This window comes from Sitophilus oryzae, unplaced genomic scaffold (assembly GCF_002938485.1).
Source record: "Sitophilus oryzae breed Bouriz unplaced genomic scaffold, Soryzae_2.0 scaffold_1245_pilon_pilon, whole genome shotgun sequence".
NCBI classification, from domain to species: Eukaryota; Metazoa; Arthropoda; class Insecta; order Coleoptera; family Curculionidae; genus Sitophilus; species Sitophilus oryzae.
This window is the reverse complement of record NW_022145888.1, coordinates 277,974-291,533: the sequence shown is the minus strand read 5'-3', so window position 1 is coordinate 291,533 and position 13,560 is coordinate 277,974. Positions and strand designations below refer to the sequence as shown.

At 32.6% G+C, this 13,560-nt stretch overlaps 2 long non-coding RNA genes across 2 annotated transcripts; one reads left to right on the top strand and one right to left on the bottom strand.

The window, feature by feature from the left end:
* The first annotated feature begins 4,654 nt into the window (after window positions 1-4,654).
* Window positions 4,655-5,332, top strand: LOC115874225. The gene is made up of 2 exons (XR_004048799.1): window positions 4,655-4,814; window positions 4,936-5,332. It is a non-coding gene; the product is annotated as an uncharacterized LOC115874225 (long non-coding RNA).
* A 363-nt stretch (window positions 5,333-5,695) lies between these two features.
* Window positions 5,696-6,539, bottom strand: LOC115874226. Its single transcript, XR_004048800.1, has 2 exons — window positions 6,361-6,539; window positions 5,696-5,885 (listed from the first exon to the last, which is right to left on the bottom strand). It is a non-coding gene; the product is annotated as an uncharacterized LOC115874226 (long non-coding RNA).
* Window positions 6,540-13,560: the final 7,021 nt, after the last annotated feature.

The window sequence follows — 13,560 nt, the reverse complement described above, 5'->3', positions numbered from 1 at the left end:
AAGGGGCAACGTTTTAACGCAAACTGGAGCACGTTCTTCAAATATCATCGATGGGCCATCATCGTTCGATGGAGTTATGCCGCTCTCGAAATATATACGTCGTAGCAGTAAACATCTTCTCGACGAGACGCTAACGAAATTACGAGGATGCTACCGAAACTGGAACGCAAATTGAGGCTGAACGATAGTTTCGAGGTACTTAAAATAGCCGGAGGAATAGCGGATCGATATTTTTGCGTAGCATTTTACGAGAAATGTTCTATCCGAGCTTATTAAAGCTTTTAAATGCTTAAAGTTTAAGGAATGTATAAATTTTCTACAATAAAAGGTATTAATAATCAACACATATGTATAGGTAGTAGATTAAATTTACACACACCGGAAAAGTCTAGGGATATTAAAATTTTATCCAGCCATCGTCAGTAATTTTATTATTTGCATTTCTGATATAATAAAATTAAAATAAACAAATAGTTTACAGGACGTATTGAAAATAAAAATGCGAAATTTACCGAATTTTTCAAATTTACCTTGATTTTTATTGTACTCAAAAAAATAGACACATTTTTTTTTATTCTAAACTGTAAAATTAAAAAAAAAAGATAAAACCATTTTTAATTAATAAAGGGTATGGCCTCCTCTACTGTTCATTACAGCTCTACATCGTCTCTTCATGCTCCTGATCAGGTTGTCGATCTCTTCTTGAGGTACAGCCTGCCACGCTGCATTCACGACCCGAATCAGATCCCTACGAGTTTCACGAGGCACACCCATTCTCAAAATTCTTCTTTGGACAGCGTCCCATACGTGCTCGATGGGGTTGAGGTCAGGAGATTGTGCCGGCCAGGGTAAGATGTTTAATTGATGAGCATTGATAAACTCACTTACCACTCTGGCTGTATGAGGCCGTGCATTGTCATGCATGAGAATGAAGTTTCTCCCAAAATCATTGGCATATGGTAACACGACAGGGTCAAGAATTAAATCACGATATGTGATTCCTGTTAGAAACCTTTCAAGAAAAACGAGATCGGTTTTTCGGCCGAACTGGACTCCTCCCCAGACCATAACTATTCCACCTTGATAAGGGTGCACTTCCTGAATATGATCCAACCGAATAAGATTTCCCGTTTCTCTCCATACCCTAAGCCTTCTCGAATCCGGATGAATTCCAAAGCGTGACTCATCCGTGAAAAGAACGTTGGCCCATTGTTCATTCGACCACTGAACATGATCTTGAGCCCACAAATATCGTACCTCTCGATTTCCTCTCGTTAAGGGTTGAGCTCTCCAGGGCTGCTTCTTAAGTTGACCTCTCTTAATCTATTGCGAATTGTGTCAGGACTAACGGTTACATTATGTTTCCTGGAGAATTAAACTAAGCTCTGGTGCTGTAAGAGTCGGTCGGCGTCGAGCCTTTAGTTGTAAAAAATGTTCTTGCTGAGGGGTAGTAATGCGATGTCGCCCTGTGTGCCTTTCAGCAACATCACCACTTTCACGGTAGCGTGCACTTAATCGCGATATTACACTTTGCGTTGTATTTAACGCTCTAGCTACGTCGATTTGGCGCATTCCAGCTTCGAGCATATCCATGGCCCTTAGCATTTCGTCTCTGTTAAGATGTCTACGCTCCATAATGTCGTTTAATACTAAACAGAATTATTTGAATGAATTCTGGCCAGCTATCATAAAAACATAGCCAGTACAGGTTAAATTCGTACAATTGATACTAGGTGCTTTTTATACAGTTGACAAAAAATGCACAAACACTTCTGCAAATATCCCAAATTTAGAAATAACTAGTGTGACTTCAGTCGAAGTAGAAAGAATCGGCCTACCAATATGTGGTTGTTTATTCAAAGCATTTATTTTTAACTTTAATAAAATGATATCCCTAGATTTTTCCGGTGTGACAAGAAAGCAAACCCAGAAAAGGTCCAGTGGTTTGGTTTCAACAATATTTTTTTTAATTTTCAAAGTAAAATATCCCGGTTATTTTGGACTTATTTGAAAAACGGCAAGGAAGAAATATAAATTTATGTTTCTTTTATCGAGATCTACCAACACTGAAAATTTTGCACTTATTTAAGACTCACCCTATATAAAAACGGTTTAAAACCTCCAAGACAATCTTTATTACTATAAGGGCATTCTAATAGTTTATGATGGGTTGAAGTTAAAATAAAGCGGGAACTTTGGACTGCTTTAGTAACACTTCAGTGATGTGAAAATAGCGTAATGAATTTAAATATATACGACAGTCGGTTTTATAATCGTAATAATAATAAATTCTCTGACGGGGTCTAAAACTGGAAACCTTAACGGTTAGACTGTTAATTAAGATTTTGCATTAATGTGGGGACCTACGAGTAGATTGACGTATACTTTGACATTCAATGTGGAAATCGACGTACTTAGAAGTTTATGTTTTCGTATAAACCCTCTGAATTTACAATTATGTGACGAGACAAAGCTCCAGATTTACACCACTATGTTTTTTTCTAAATTAGTACTACTATGATTAATTGTATGAACTAATATTTTTTGATTTGAATTTTTGGTTAAGTTAAATCATTTAAAAATTTAATCAATCGTATTTTTAAAGAGGTAGAGAATATTTCAATTGATGTAACACCTTTATGTTAAAAAAATACCTACCTGTCGTATTCATCTCTACAAAAAAATCCTTTATGGGTATTTCGCCACTGTACTGCAAGAAAATCTACAAAATAAAATAGTTATTTTTTGTAAACACTTCTGCGTTAAACCTAAACGGACGCTGCTTGTCAGAAGTTATGTTTATAGTTATCAGTGGCGTATCCAGGATTCATGCTTGGGGGGGTCAATAACTCAGTATTATACCTAAATATATATTTTTTTACATTAACAAGTAAGTACCTACCTAATTACAGCTAGGTACTATGATAAATAGTAGATATAAATAAAGAACAAATATTTTTCTTAGGAAAATGGTTTAATAATTTTTCTATACTTTCCTAAACTGTTGACCGAAGAAAGGGCCGAATACCAACAAACATTGCAGCCACAATCCGACATTCAAATAAGAACCGCAGCCTCTCCAGAGGATCAATATCAAAGAAGTAAGACAAATTTGCCAAACCCTGAAAAATAGAAAATCCCCTTGTTCCGGGTGAAATTCCTCCAGAATTACTCAAGTACGGCACGGATAAATTATATAAGCAGCTCGCTAGTTTTTTCCAAAAATGCCTTAATGGTGAAAATATACCGAAAGAATGGAAGACATCATATATAACAACAATACACAAGAAAGGAAGTAAAGACGATTGCGATAATTATCGAGGAATCTCCGTGCTGAGCTCTGTTTCAAGGGTCTATGGAAAATTGGACAAAAAGAGAATTGAGGAAGAATACCGGGATATGGAGGCTGAAGAACAAGCGGGGTTTAGAGCTGGTAGATCCACGGTCGACCATTTATTTACACTGACACAGATAATTGAGAAAAAGATGGCAAGAAATCAAGAAATACATCTCCTCTATGTAGACCTCAAGAAAGCATAAGTGTACCCCAGTCTAAATTGTGGGAAGCCCTCGAGAAAACGAATATCAGCATAACATTAATTAAGGCTGTCCAAGAACTTTATAAGAACAACACTAGCCAAGTAAAGAAAGGACAAACAGTATCAAAGGGATTCAGCATAAACAAAGGTCTTAAACAGGGCTGCTGTCTATCGCCGACACTGTGTAAAATCTATTTGGAACAAGCTCTAAAAACGTGGAAAAGGAAGTGCGAACAGATGGGGATACCACTAAACGACTCGATACTTTACACTCTTTGTTTGGCTGATGATCAAATAATACTGGCTCAAGACTACTAAGTAACATTACATCACAAAAAAAATAATCATTAACACAAAAATTAACTAAAAATTAAAGAAACAAATAACAAAATAAGAAGAAACAAACAAAAGGCCAAGTGAATAAAGTAAAAGCACAGATACAAATAAAATTAAATAACAATATCCAGGCTTTTTGGCTTTTGCCTGCATTTCATTAAGTACCTCCTCTGTACTAACAGATATTTCTGGATACATATACAAAAGGGATAAGCCATTTAGTCTGTCTTTACTTACGGTGTTACTTACGTAGGACCAAGGATATATAGAAGAAGGATATTCAACTCCCTATAGCGGGCTATGTAGGAAAATATGCCGTATTTTGTCGAGGAAGACGATTTCGTCACGACCAATGAGCGTCGAGTATTTGAAATTGAAAACATATAAATTGACGGTAACCTATGTTTTTTGACTCATTTCACTGACAGATGTGATGAGATTATTATTGTAATTTATAGATCCAAACGTTTTTTGAAAAAATAATGTATTTTAAAGTTATTTCCTAGAGTTTAGTTTGGCCTTCTATATTTTGGTATTTGTCTACTAATAAATAATATCTTATTTTGTATTTCGATGTATGGAAATCCGCAAGTTTTGTATCTGAAGCCGCAAAGAAATTTCGCTCTATAGTGAGAAAACTGTTATTATATCTTTTTAGACGTGTAGAATTACAAAATTTCTTATTTCAGATGTTCTAAATGTGAGTGCATGTCAAAAATTTAAATATATACTTGATATATTATTTCAAGTTATATGCTTTGACATTTTTTGAAAGTAAACAAATATTGAAGAAAGTGTTGTGCCTTCACAGAATTTAAATTGGCATTAGGAATAGATTTCCTTGATTTAGTAATGATATTGCTCATAGAAATTGATAATGTGAAGAATAACAATACAGGAACATAGAATAACAAGAAAGAAATTCTAGCAGCAAGTTAGGTTATGAGATAAATTTTATTTATATAGTTTGTTTAAAGAGTTTAGTTTGAAAAAAAGTTAAAACAATTATTATTGTCCAGGTCATATTTGATAACTGTTGTTAATTGATAACATATTACAGGGACACAGTAAAAAGACAAAACATTTAGACCCTTTGAAAGAGAAATGTTTGCAATGGATATTAATAAATTCTAGCCAATTTGTATGATGTACAATGCAGGCAATATTTCTGCCTCCTAACGCAATATTCGCGTAAAAGAAGATGTGGGTATTGTATTTATACCTAGGTAGTTAATGATACATGGAATATATTTCTATATTATTGCAATAACGATGTCTTTATGTTGTATTTTTTTAGAACAGATTTATTATTAGTTGGCTAGTGTGTTAGTAGGATAGCCATTGGTAGTTATAAAGTCGTCAGGTATTAATAATAGGAATTGATCAAAGCTTATACATTTATTGTGAATTTAAGTAGTTAGAGTTTTGGTTGTTTAATAAACGAATTAATGTGCTTATTGTGTATCTAATTAAAAGAACAATGAAAAGTTGAATACCATAGGGGTACGTATGTTATACAAAGAATTTGCATCAACATTTTTTTGGTTATATACTTGTACTGATATTTGTTTCTTGAACTAAAGAATTATACAGTACCTACTACACAATATAATAATCTGCAGCTACATAGGTAGGTAGCTGTTGGTAATTAAATTTTTTATCTAATATAATATCTAACATCAGAAATATTGTTAATTATCAACTATAAACAACTAAGAACTAGAATTATCAACTATAAACACAATATAATATACTGTATCTTAAGCAATATGTAATTATTTAACAATTATTTTTTTTGGGAAATAAAAACTGGTACTAAATTCTTTTTGACTATTTAATTTCTAAGTCACAAATAATGGTGGACAAATAGCAAGAAAATTATACAAGTAAAACATAATTTTAACTTATTTCTCTAATGGAATTTTGGTATTGATCTACTTAGTAGGATATGCAGTTTATCATATTTTTGAATATTTATATTCAATATTGTTCAGGAACAGCCCAATTACTCTGAAAAAAAAATATATGGTCAAATTCTTTGAAAAGAAACTTTTAAAATCAGTAATGATAAAAAAATATATAATTGTTGTATAGCAGAACCAGGGGACACAGAATTAGGGGAATTAACAATAGATTATTAAAAACTGCCTTCTCTTAAAAAAGTAGTATTATATGCACTTAGAAAGACTATAAAGGATATAAGTACGCATAGAAAGAAAGTAAGTATCTATACTACTGATATATATATATATATATAACTATATATGAATACGATACCTACACTATACAATATTACTAGTATAAAAATAACAGCACAGTCGGCACACTTTAAAATAAAAAAGCAGCATAATATTCAGGTATGTATATAAGTAAAATTTTCTCAAAAATATTAGAATATGAAATAAATTGCAACTAAATTTTAATTAATAAACATAAACAAATAAAATTGTCAGTGTTATTAAAACTTTATGCAAATATATGTTACCTTAATACTTTGTCTTTAATCCTACTCTTCTGACATGGCTTTTCAAACTAATATTTATGAACTTTTGTTTCCATATTAATTTCAATATATTTGAATAAAACTGGAAAAATAATCAATATTGGCACTTGAAATTTTAATTTCTTATGTCCTTAAATTATTTATATCGTGTTATACATAATACTTACATAAATATTCAACTTAAAAATAGATCAACACTTGAACGAATGAATATAAAATAGTATATTATCAATTTCTATGAGCAATATCATTACTAAATCAAGGAAATCTATTCCTAATGCCAATTTAAATTCTGTGAAGGCACAACACTTTCTTCAATATTTGTTTACTTCCAAAGGGCAAAGGGTATAACTTGAAATATTTCAAGTATATATTTTAATTTTTGACATTAAGCACTCACATTTAGAACATCTGAAATAAGAAATTTTGTTATTCTACGCGTCTAAAAAAATATAACATTTTTCTCACTATAGAGCGAAATTTCTTTGCGGCTTCAGATACAAAACTTGCGGATTTCCATACATCGAAATACAAAATATGATATTATTTATTAGTAGACAAATACTAGAATATAGAAGGCCAAACCAAACCTCTAGGAAATAACTTTAAAATACATTATTTATTCAAAAAACGTTTGGATTTTGGATCTATAAATTACAATAACAATCTCATCACATTTGTCAGTGAAATGAGTCAAAATACATAGGTTACCGTCAATTTATATGTTTTCAATTTCAAATACTCGACGCCCATTGGTCGTGACGAAATCGTCTTCCTCGACAAAATACGGCACGTTTTTTTTGGACCAGTCGAATATCCTTATTCTATATATCCTTGGGTAGGACTTTAACAATTTTAGGGTTGAAAATTTCCTTTCAGGTGTTGCCGTACAAACGGGTAAAGTGCAATTTTTTTTAATAAAATAAATATGTTAGGAAGTAGTTCTTAGTCAAATATTAACAGGGCATCGAGTGCGGAACTTGGGTAGTCTTCTGGTGTAGCCGAAACTACAGAAAATGAAGAGTTTTCTAAGTCGTTTTTATAAAAACCTATAGCATATATTTTAGATGCGATACTTCATAATCGGATTTTTTATTTAGGGAGGGAATATAAGAGAGCTAAATGACCGTAGTATGTCTTTGTATTTAACAAATCGTTCTTCCAAATGGAATACTACGTAATCTAAAAAAGGAATTTTATAATCTGTAATAATCTTGAGCAGTTTCAGTTTTAAAATTCGGCCTGTTTTTTTGTCTACTAGTTATTCGGTTTTTTTTCTATTTCCTGTCCAAACAATTCGTTCATGTTTCTGTTTGCTTCTGTAAAAATATCTGCGAAGTTGGTATTTAAATTATTGTTTAAAATATAAATAGGACCGGCGCGCGTCGTGTCTGGAGGAGGCAATTGCCCCCTTTGCCCCCCCACTGGATACGCCACTGATAGTTATACAAATTTGCCTAAGAATGAAAAAGATGCTTAACGTTTCGGAAAGTTTATCTCTTTCCCTCGTCGGAAACAAAAAATATACAAAGAATAAAGAAAAAAACCTATTTAAAATATTTAAATTCAACTCGAGAACACTTTACTTTTTTAAAACAGATACGTCTACAAGAAACCGTTGACGTTCTGTTACATTATGACATTAATCAAGTTAACCTTCAAAATTAACTCTTACTACCTGATAACAATTACTTAATAAGGTAAAACCAAAAAGCCCCAAACTTTCTGTATGATTATTTTTAAATTTTACGTATGTTATGTTTATTTATGTTATGTTCTTTAAAATCAAAGAAGCGATTGCCATACATTACTAACATCTACAGATGCAAGAGCAACACATTTATTTTTATTAGATTGAATTAAAAAAGCCTCTTTTATTTTTCTTTTAGAGGCTATCGCTTCTTTCAATATAATTTTGGCGTTATTAAAATTTATTCTGTGCCCTGTGTCCCATGAATGCTGACAAATCTTAGATTTGTGAAAATCTCCCTTTCTTAAATAATCTTTATGTTCTTTAATTCTAACATTTAAGGGTCTAGAAGTTTCACCAATGTAAAATGTATCGCATTCACAGGGTATTTGGTATATTACATTTTTTGTTTGTTGTTCTGTATTCATTGGTTTAGTGTGTGATAAAATGGATCTAAGTTAACCTTTATGTTGAGATTTGTCGATTTAGACAATTTAGAGAATTATGACTGCAGCTACAAAGATGCGGTTTTCTAACAAACAGTTCTAGCTAGTTTATTTTTATTCATTCTGACGATATCAAAACATATTTTTAAAAAAAAAGACCATTTTTAAAGTTACACGTTTACTAATACTTTTAGTTTAAGAAAGGTTTAAACCAATAATAAGATTGAAGTAAAACAAACTTTAAACAATAAAACTAGAAACAAACAAAATTAAATTAAAAAGTTAACTTGCGAATTAACAGGTGCAAAAAGCACCTTTTATTACGTTGGAATAAAAACTTAACTTTGAACAAAGTCGAACATTTATTAAAAGAAAGTTTAAAATTGGAAACAAACCAGTCACGTCAGCTATGGATTAGACGTTAAATATTTATTGCAAAAATTGTCTTTATGCGATGTGTCTTTTTATTCGATGAAATATGAATGAAATTCTGTATTGGTATTATTTGAATTTATTATTTATCAAAAAGGTAATAAAGTCATAACGGAAAATAATATTATTTAATCTACGACAATGTCATAATAACAGATTTAACATTGTCATTTGGATGTCATTATGGCTTTTATAATACCACTAGTGCTATTATGAATTCATAATAACACGCAAATTTTAAAATAAGAAACTAGCAAAAAAAGGTACCTAAATAGGTTTATTTATTGTAAACATTAATTATAATATCAGTACAATGGGTTAAATTAATTCCAGACGATGAGAGGTGAGTTAAATTTTTAGAAAGTAAATTTATTTCCTGAGTGCTTGAACTTGTTGAAGACCCATCATTGCCAGAACTGTTACCCAAAATATTACATGACACTTTTTTCTTATTTTCTTTGGAATTTTCTATATAGCTTTCTGCCACTGTGTTAGAGCGCCAACCACCATGTCCTTTAACAGTTTAACAGTTAATAAATCCACTCCTGAATCTGCAAGCAATGACTCTACGGAAACAATGTCCAGTATATTGTTGTGGATTTGGAAGACTTAGGAACAATGCTATTTTATACGGCATTTTCCCTAAAGTATTAATGCCAACGGGTTGCTTAATACATTTTCCATTTCTGTACCCCACAAAAATTCGAGTATGCTTTGTGTTGCTTGGCCGCATAGCTATATATCTTCGAACCATTTCCACCATATTTATTCCTTCAACATTCCCTTTCGTTATAAAAAAAAATCTCGTGATATCTTTTGTTTTCGTAAATGGAATAATGATATGAATGCATTGTCCTTCATCTTTAACATTTTGCAGCTGCAGATTTGTCAACTCGATACGCCGGCAGGCTCCCGCAAGTCCCACTATCAATGAAACTTTTGTCAGGAAATAAGTTTTATTATCGGCTTCCAACAAAACACGAGTTATGTCTTCTTTTCTTAAAATTCTCGATATTTTTGACCAAAATCCTTCCGATTTTCTTTTTAGAAATGCAATTAAATGGACGTACTTTAATACATATCTGTATTTTTTTTTCACTGTTATAACTGAACGTAGCATGGAATAATATACCCAAAGTGATGAAGCCTTCCTATGTTTTGAAAGATGTTCAAAATATTCCAGGAGAACCTTTTCGTTACTACTATTCTTGATTCTTTTCCCTTTACACCAATCTTCAAGTTTTACATAAGCTTCCTCATACGTTTGTCTTGATTTTTCGGGAAGTAGGGAATCGACAACGTTTTGCGCAATGCCTTCAATATCCGAAGGGACACTTTCAGAATCAGAGTCACCCATATTAATATTATTTTTTGCTTTTTGCTAAAACTGAAACTTTAACACAAAATTGAACATCAATAATTGAGTTGTCAAAGTCAAAATGGAAACAATCAACAAGCACGATTACCACGGCGTCGACTAATATGGGGCACCTGATAATTTTGAATTTTAATTTTTATGAGGATATCTCTGATATTTTAAATTAAATCAAATCTCTTTGGATCGTCTCTCGTGTCGCGTCGTAGTTTAAATTTTGAATGATACACGTTCGATACGAACTTTTTAATGAAACTTGTGTAACTAAACCAAACTTAACGTTACACGCATTTCATTATGATGTTCGTATCGAACTTGTATCATTAATAACTATAATAGACATGCAGGTATAAGTCTTTATCATTATAGTCCGGGAGGCAAGGGCTTTATCTTTGAGGATTTTCATCTCGACTGAGTTTAATACTGTAGGGTATGAAAATGCCACGAACGTAATAGACAAAACGATCACCTTCTCTCTTGATTCTAATCAAGGACGCGCCAGTGCAAGCGAGACAAACGATGCGTGTGACACTTTCTTTGTTATTGATACTAAAAGAATCTCGAGTTTCCATTGTCTTATTTATTTTTAAATTAACACAGCGTTTCGGTCAAAAGAATCATTGACCGTTATCAAGTAACTACAAAACGAATTCCTAAAACTACTGAGCTTTTATACTACAGAAGTTGGGTGTAGTCAAACATAGGGATATTCACTTGAATTCCTACATGGGTGCCTTTTATGGGTTGTGGCCATATCATAAATATTTCCGTACTAGGATTGCTAAAATGTTGTTATTGTTTAGAATAAAAATGGCCATTTTTGATCAAATATGGTCCGCAATACCTGACTTCATTACCCATATGTTCTTACCCTAGTATCCTACAGGCAGAAATCTACGCTATCGAAAGATGCGTACAACTTATCTCAGATAGGAACTATCGGAAACAAGAAATAGCCATCTTGTCTGATAGTCAAGCAGCGTTAAAAGCGATCAACTCAGTATCAATCAATTCGAAATTGGTCAAAGAATGCATAGAGAAGCTGAATAAATTAGGCAAAGAAAACAAAGTCCTCCTACACTGGGTGCCTGCTCACCAAGGGATAGAAGGCAACGAAAAGCAAATAATCTAGCTAGGAAAGGAGCGAACACTCCACTAACTGGACCAGAACCGTTCTGCTTTCCAAGTGGTAACCAACTCAAGGCGGAACTCAAGAACTTGGAAGATTCCATCCGCAACCTGGAATGGAAATCTTGCAACGGTCTAAGACACTCGAAGAAGTTTCTGAGGGCTTATGATCAAGAAAAATCACAGATCTTCCTGGGTTTAAGTAAGAACAATCTTCGGATTGTCACGGGGTTTTTAACAGGACACTGTCTCCTCAATGAACACCTCAGTAGATGGAAACTAAGAAGAAACGGCGAATGCAGATTCTGTGGGGAAGATGGGGAAACACCAGTACACCTTATCACTAAGTGCGCCGAGACGACAACCATTCGTGCCATGAATTTTGGTACGACTGATATTGGAGAAGGAGAACTACCCTCTATAAAACCGTCCCAGATACTGGCTTTTGTCAAAGCCCTGGGCCTGTATGATGAGTTATGACTCAAGAAAGGGGGACACAATGGATCTGTAAGGTCGCAGTGATTAACCCCCCTCCCACTCATTCTAATTCTAATTCTACCCATATGTTTTTGTGCCCGCTAAGTCGTACATTAAATGTCGGCCTTGGTCCAATCTATCGACATACTAAATTTTGTCTAAACCGGACGTTTTTTTCGCAATTGATGATGGAGTTTCATAGTGCACGAAACGTCGTCAAAATATCATGAGAAGCTGGTGTTCTTCGAGCTTTTCTTTTTCTTTGGTAGTAAAATCAACCAAACCAACGGCACTCTACACATTATATGAAGAGTATACTCTATTTCTTTTCTCAGGTAAGATTTCGACAGACGATGACAGAAGAAAAGCAGATGACGTCCCATACCAATCTATTTATTTTACTAAAAAAAAGTTTTTAATATTTTTTAAGTTAACTATGGATGAGTTTAAATATAATTCCGGCATGCGTCTTCTCTTGTTGTTTTTAACCAGTTTTGTTGGTTTATTTTAAGAATGTTAGATCATATTTCAATTTTAATGGTTTGAGGGAACGATGAACGAGAAACGGACGCCGATGCGTATGAACTCGCCTTTAGATTTTTGAGGTTTTTCAAAGTCTTGCCAAATTATAGGTTATAATTTTGTGTCAACTTATGTCAAATATCTGCGTTTTGGAAGATGATGCATTTTGATTCGTGTTATTACGTGTGTTTTGTGTCTTTTCAAGTCAAATAGAGGAAAAATCGAGGGAAAATTAACTGTAGACCCAGATCACAGTTTATAGTTAATACTCGCTACCCAGGCAGAAATTCTTACACATCAATAAAGTTACCATCAATAAAGTTTGTATACCATCTCGTCGTAGATAAGTGCATCTCCTATATGATATTTACACAAATATTTTGGAAAATATTTGTTTATGTGTTGAAATTGTATTTATATTCTTTTTAACATTGCTGAATTGTCTTGCAGACGCTTTGTTCTGTGCGCTGGGGTTTCTTTTTGCTTTGCCGTGGTCCTCTGTTTTTCTTAAGTTTATTTGTTGTAGGTATATTATTGTATTAAAAATGAAATTCTATTTTAGTTATTCTATTAGTTATAAAAATGAAATTCTATTTCTATAATTCTATTAGTTATTTTTTACAGGGAGTGTGTCACACTAATTCCTTTGGCAATCAGTGAATCGGTCTTATAATCGCGGTGCACTCCTTATTAGGCTATTAGGAGGCTATTAGGCTATTAGTCAGCCAAAGTATGGTTTGTATTTTGTGGCCTATAAAAAGATTTGATTTGATTTGCCTAATAAAAGGGCCTAATAAAAAGATTTGATTTGATTTGATTTGATGATACAAGTATCGTACTAAACATATACTAAAAAAGTAAGAAATAGTTCTTTTTTATATTTTTGGGTATGTGGTGTTTTGTTCTTGCTTGTTTTGTATTAACACATACCGGTTTCTTGAATAAAATAACTCGATTACATTTTTTCAGTTTTATACAGTTTTTTTTTTCACAATATTTTGAAGTAATCACTTATCAGTCAAATATATTAATATCCTGCTATGCGTTCCAGTTGTACCAACTTATTCCTTTGTAAAATAAAATAAACTACTTTGAAATTAAAATGACAGACA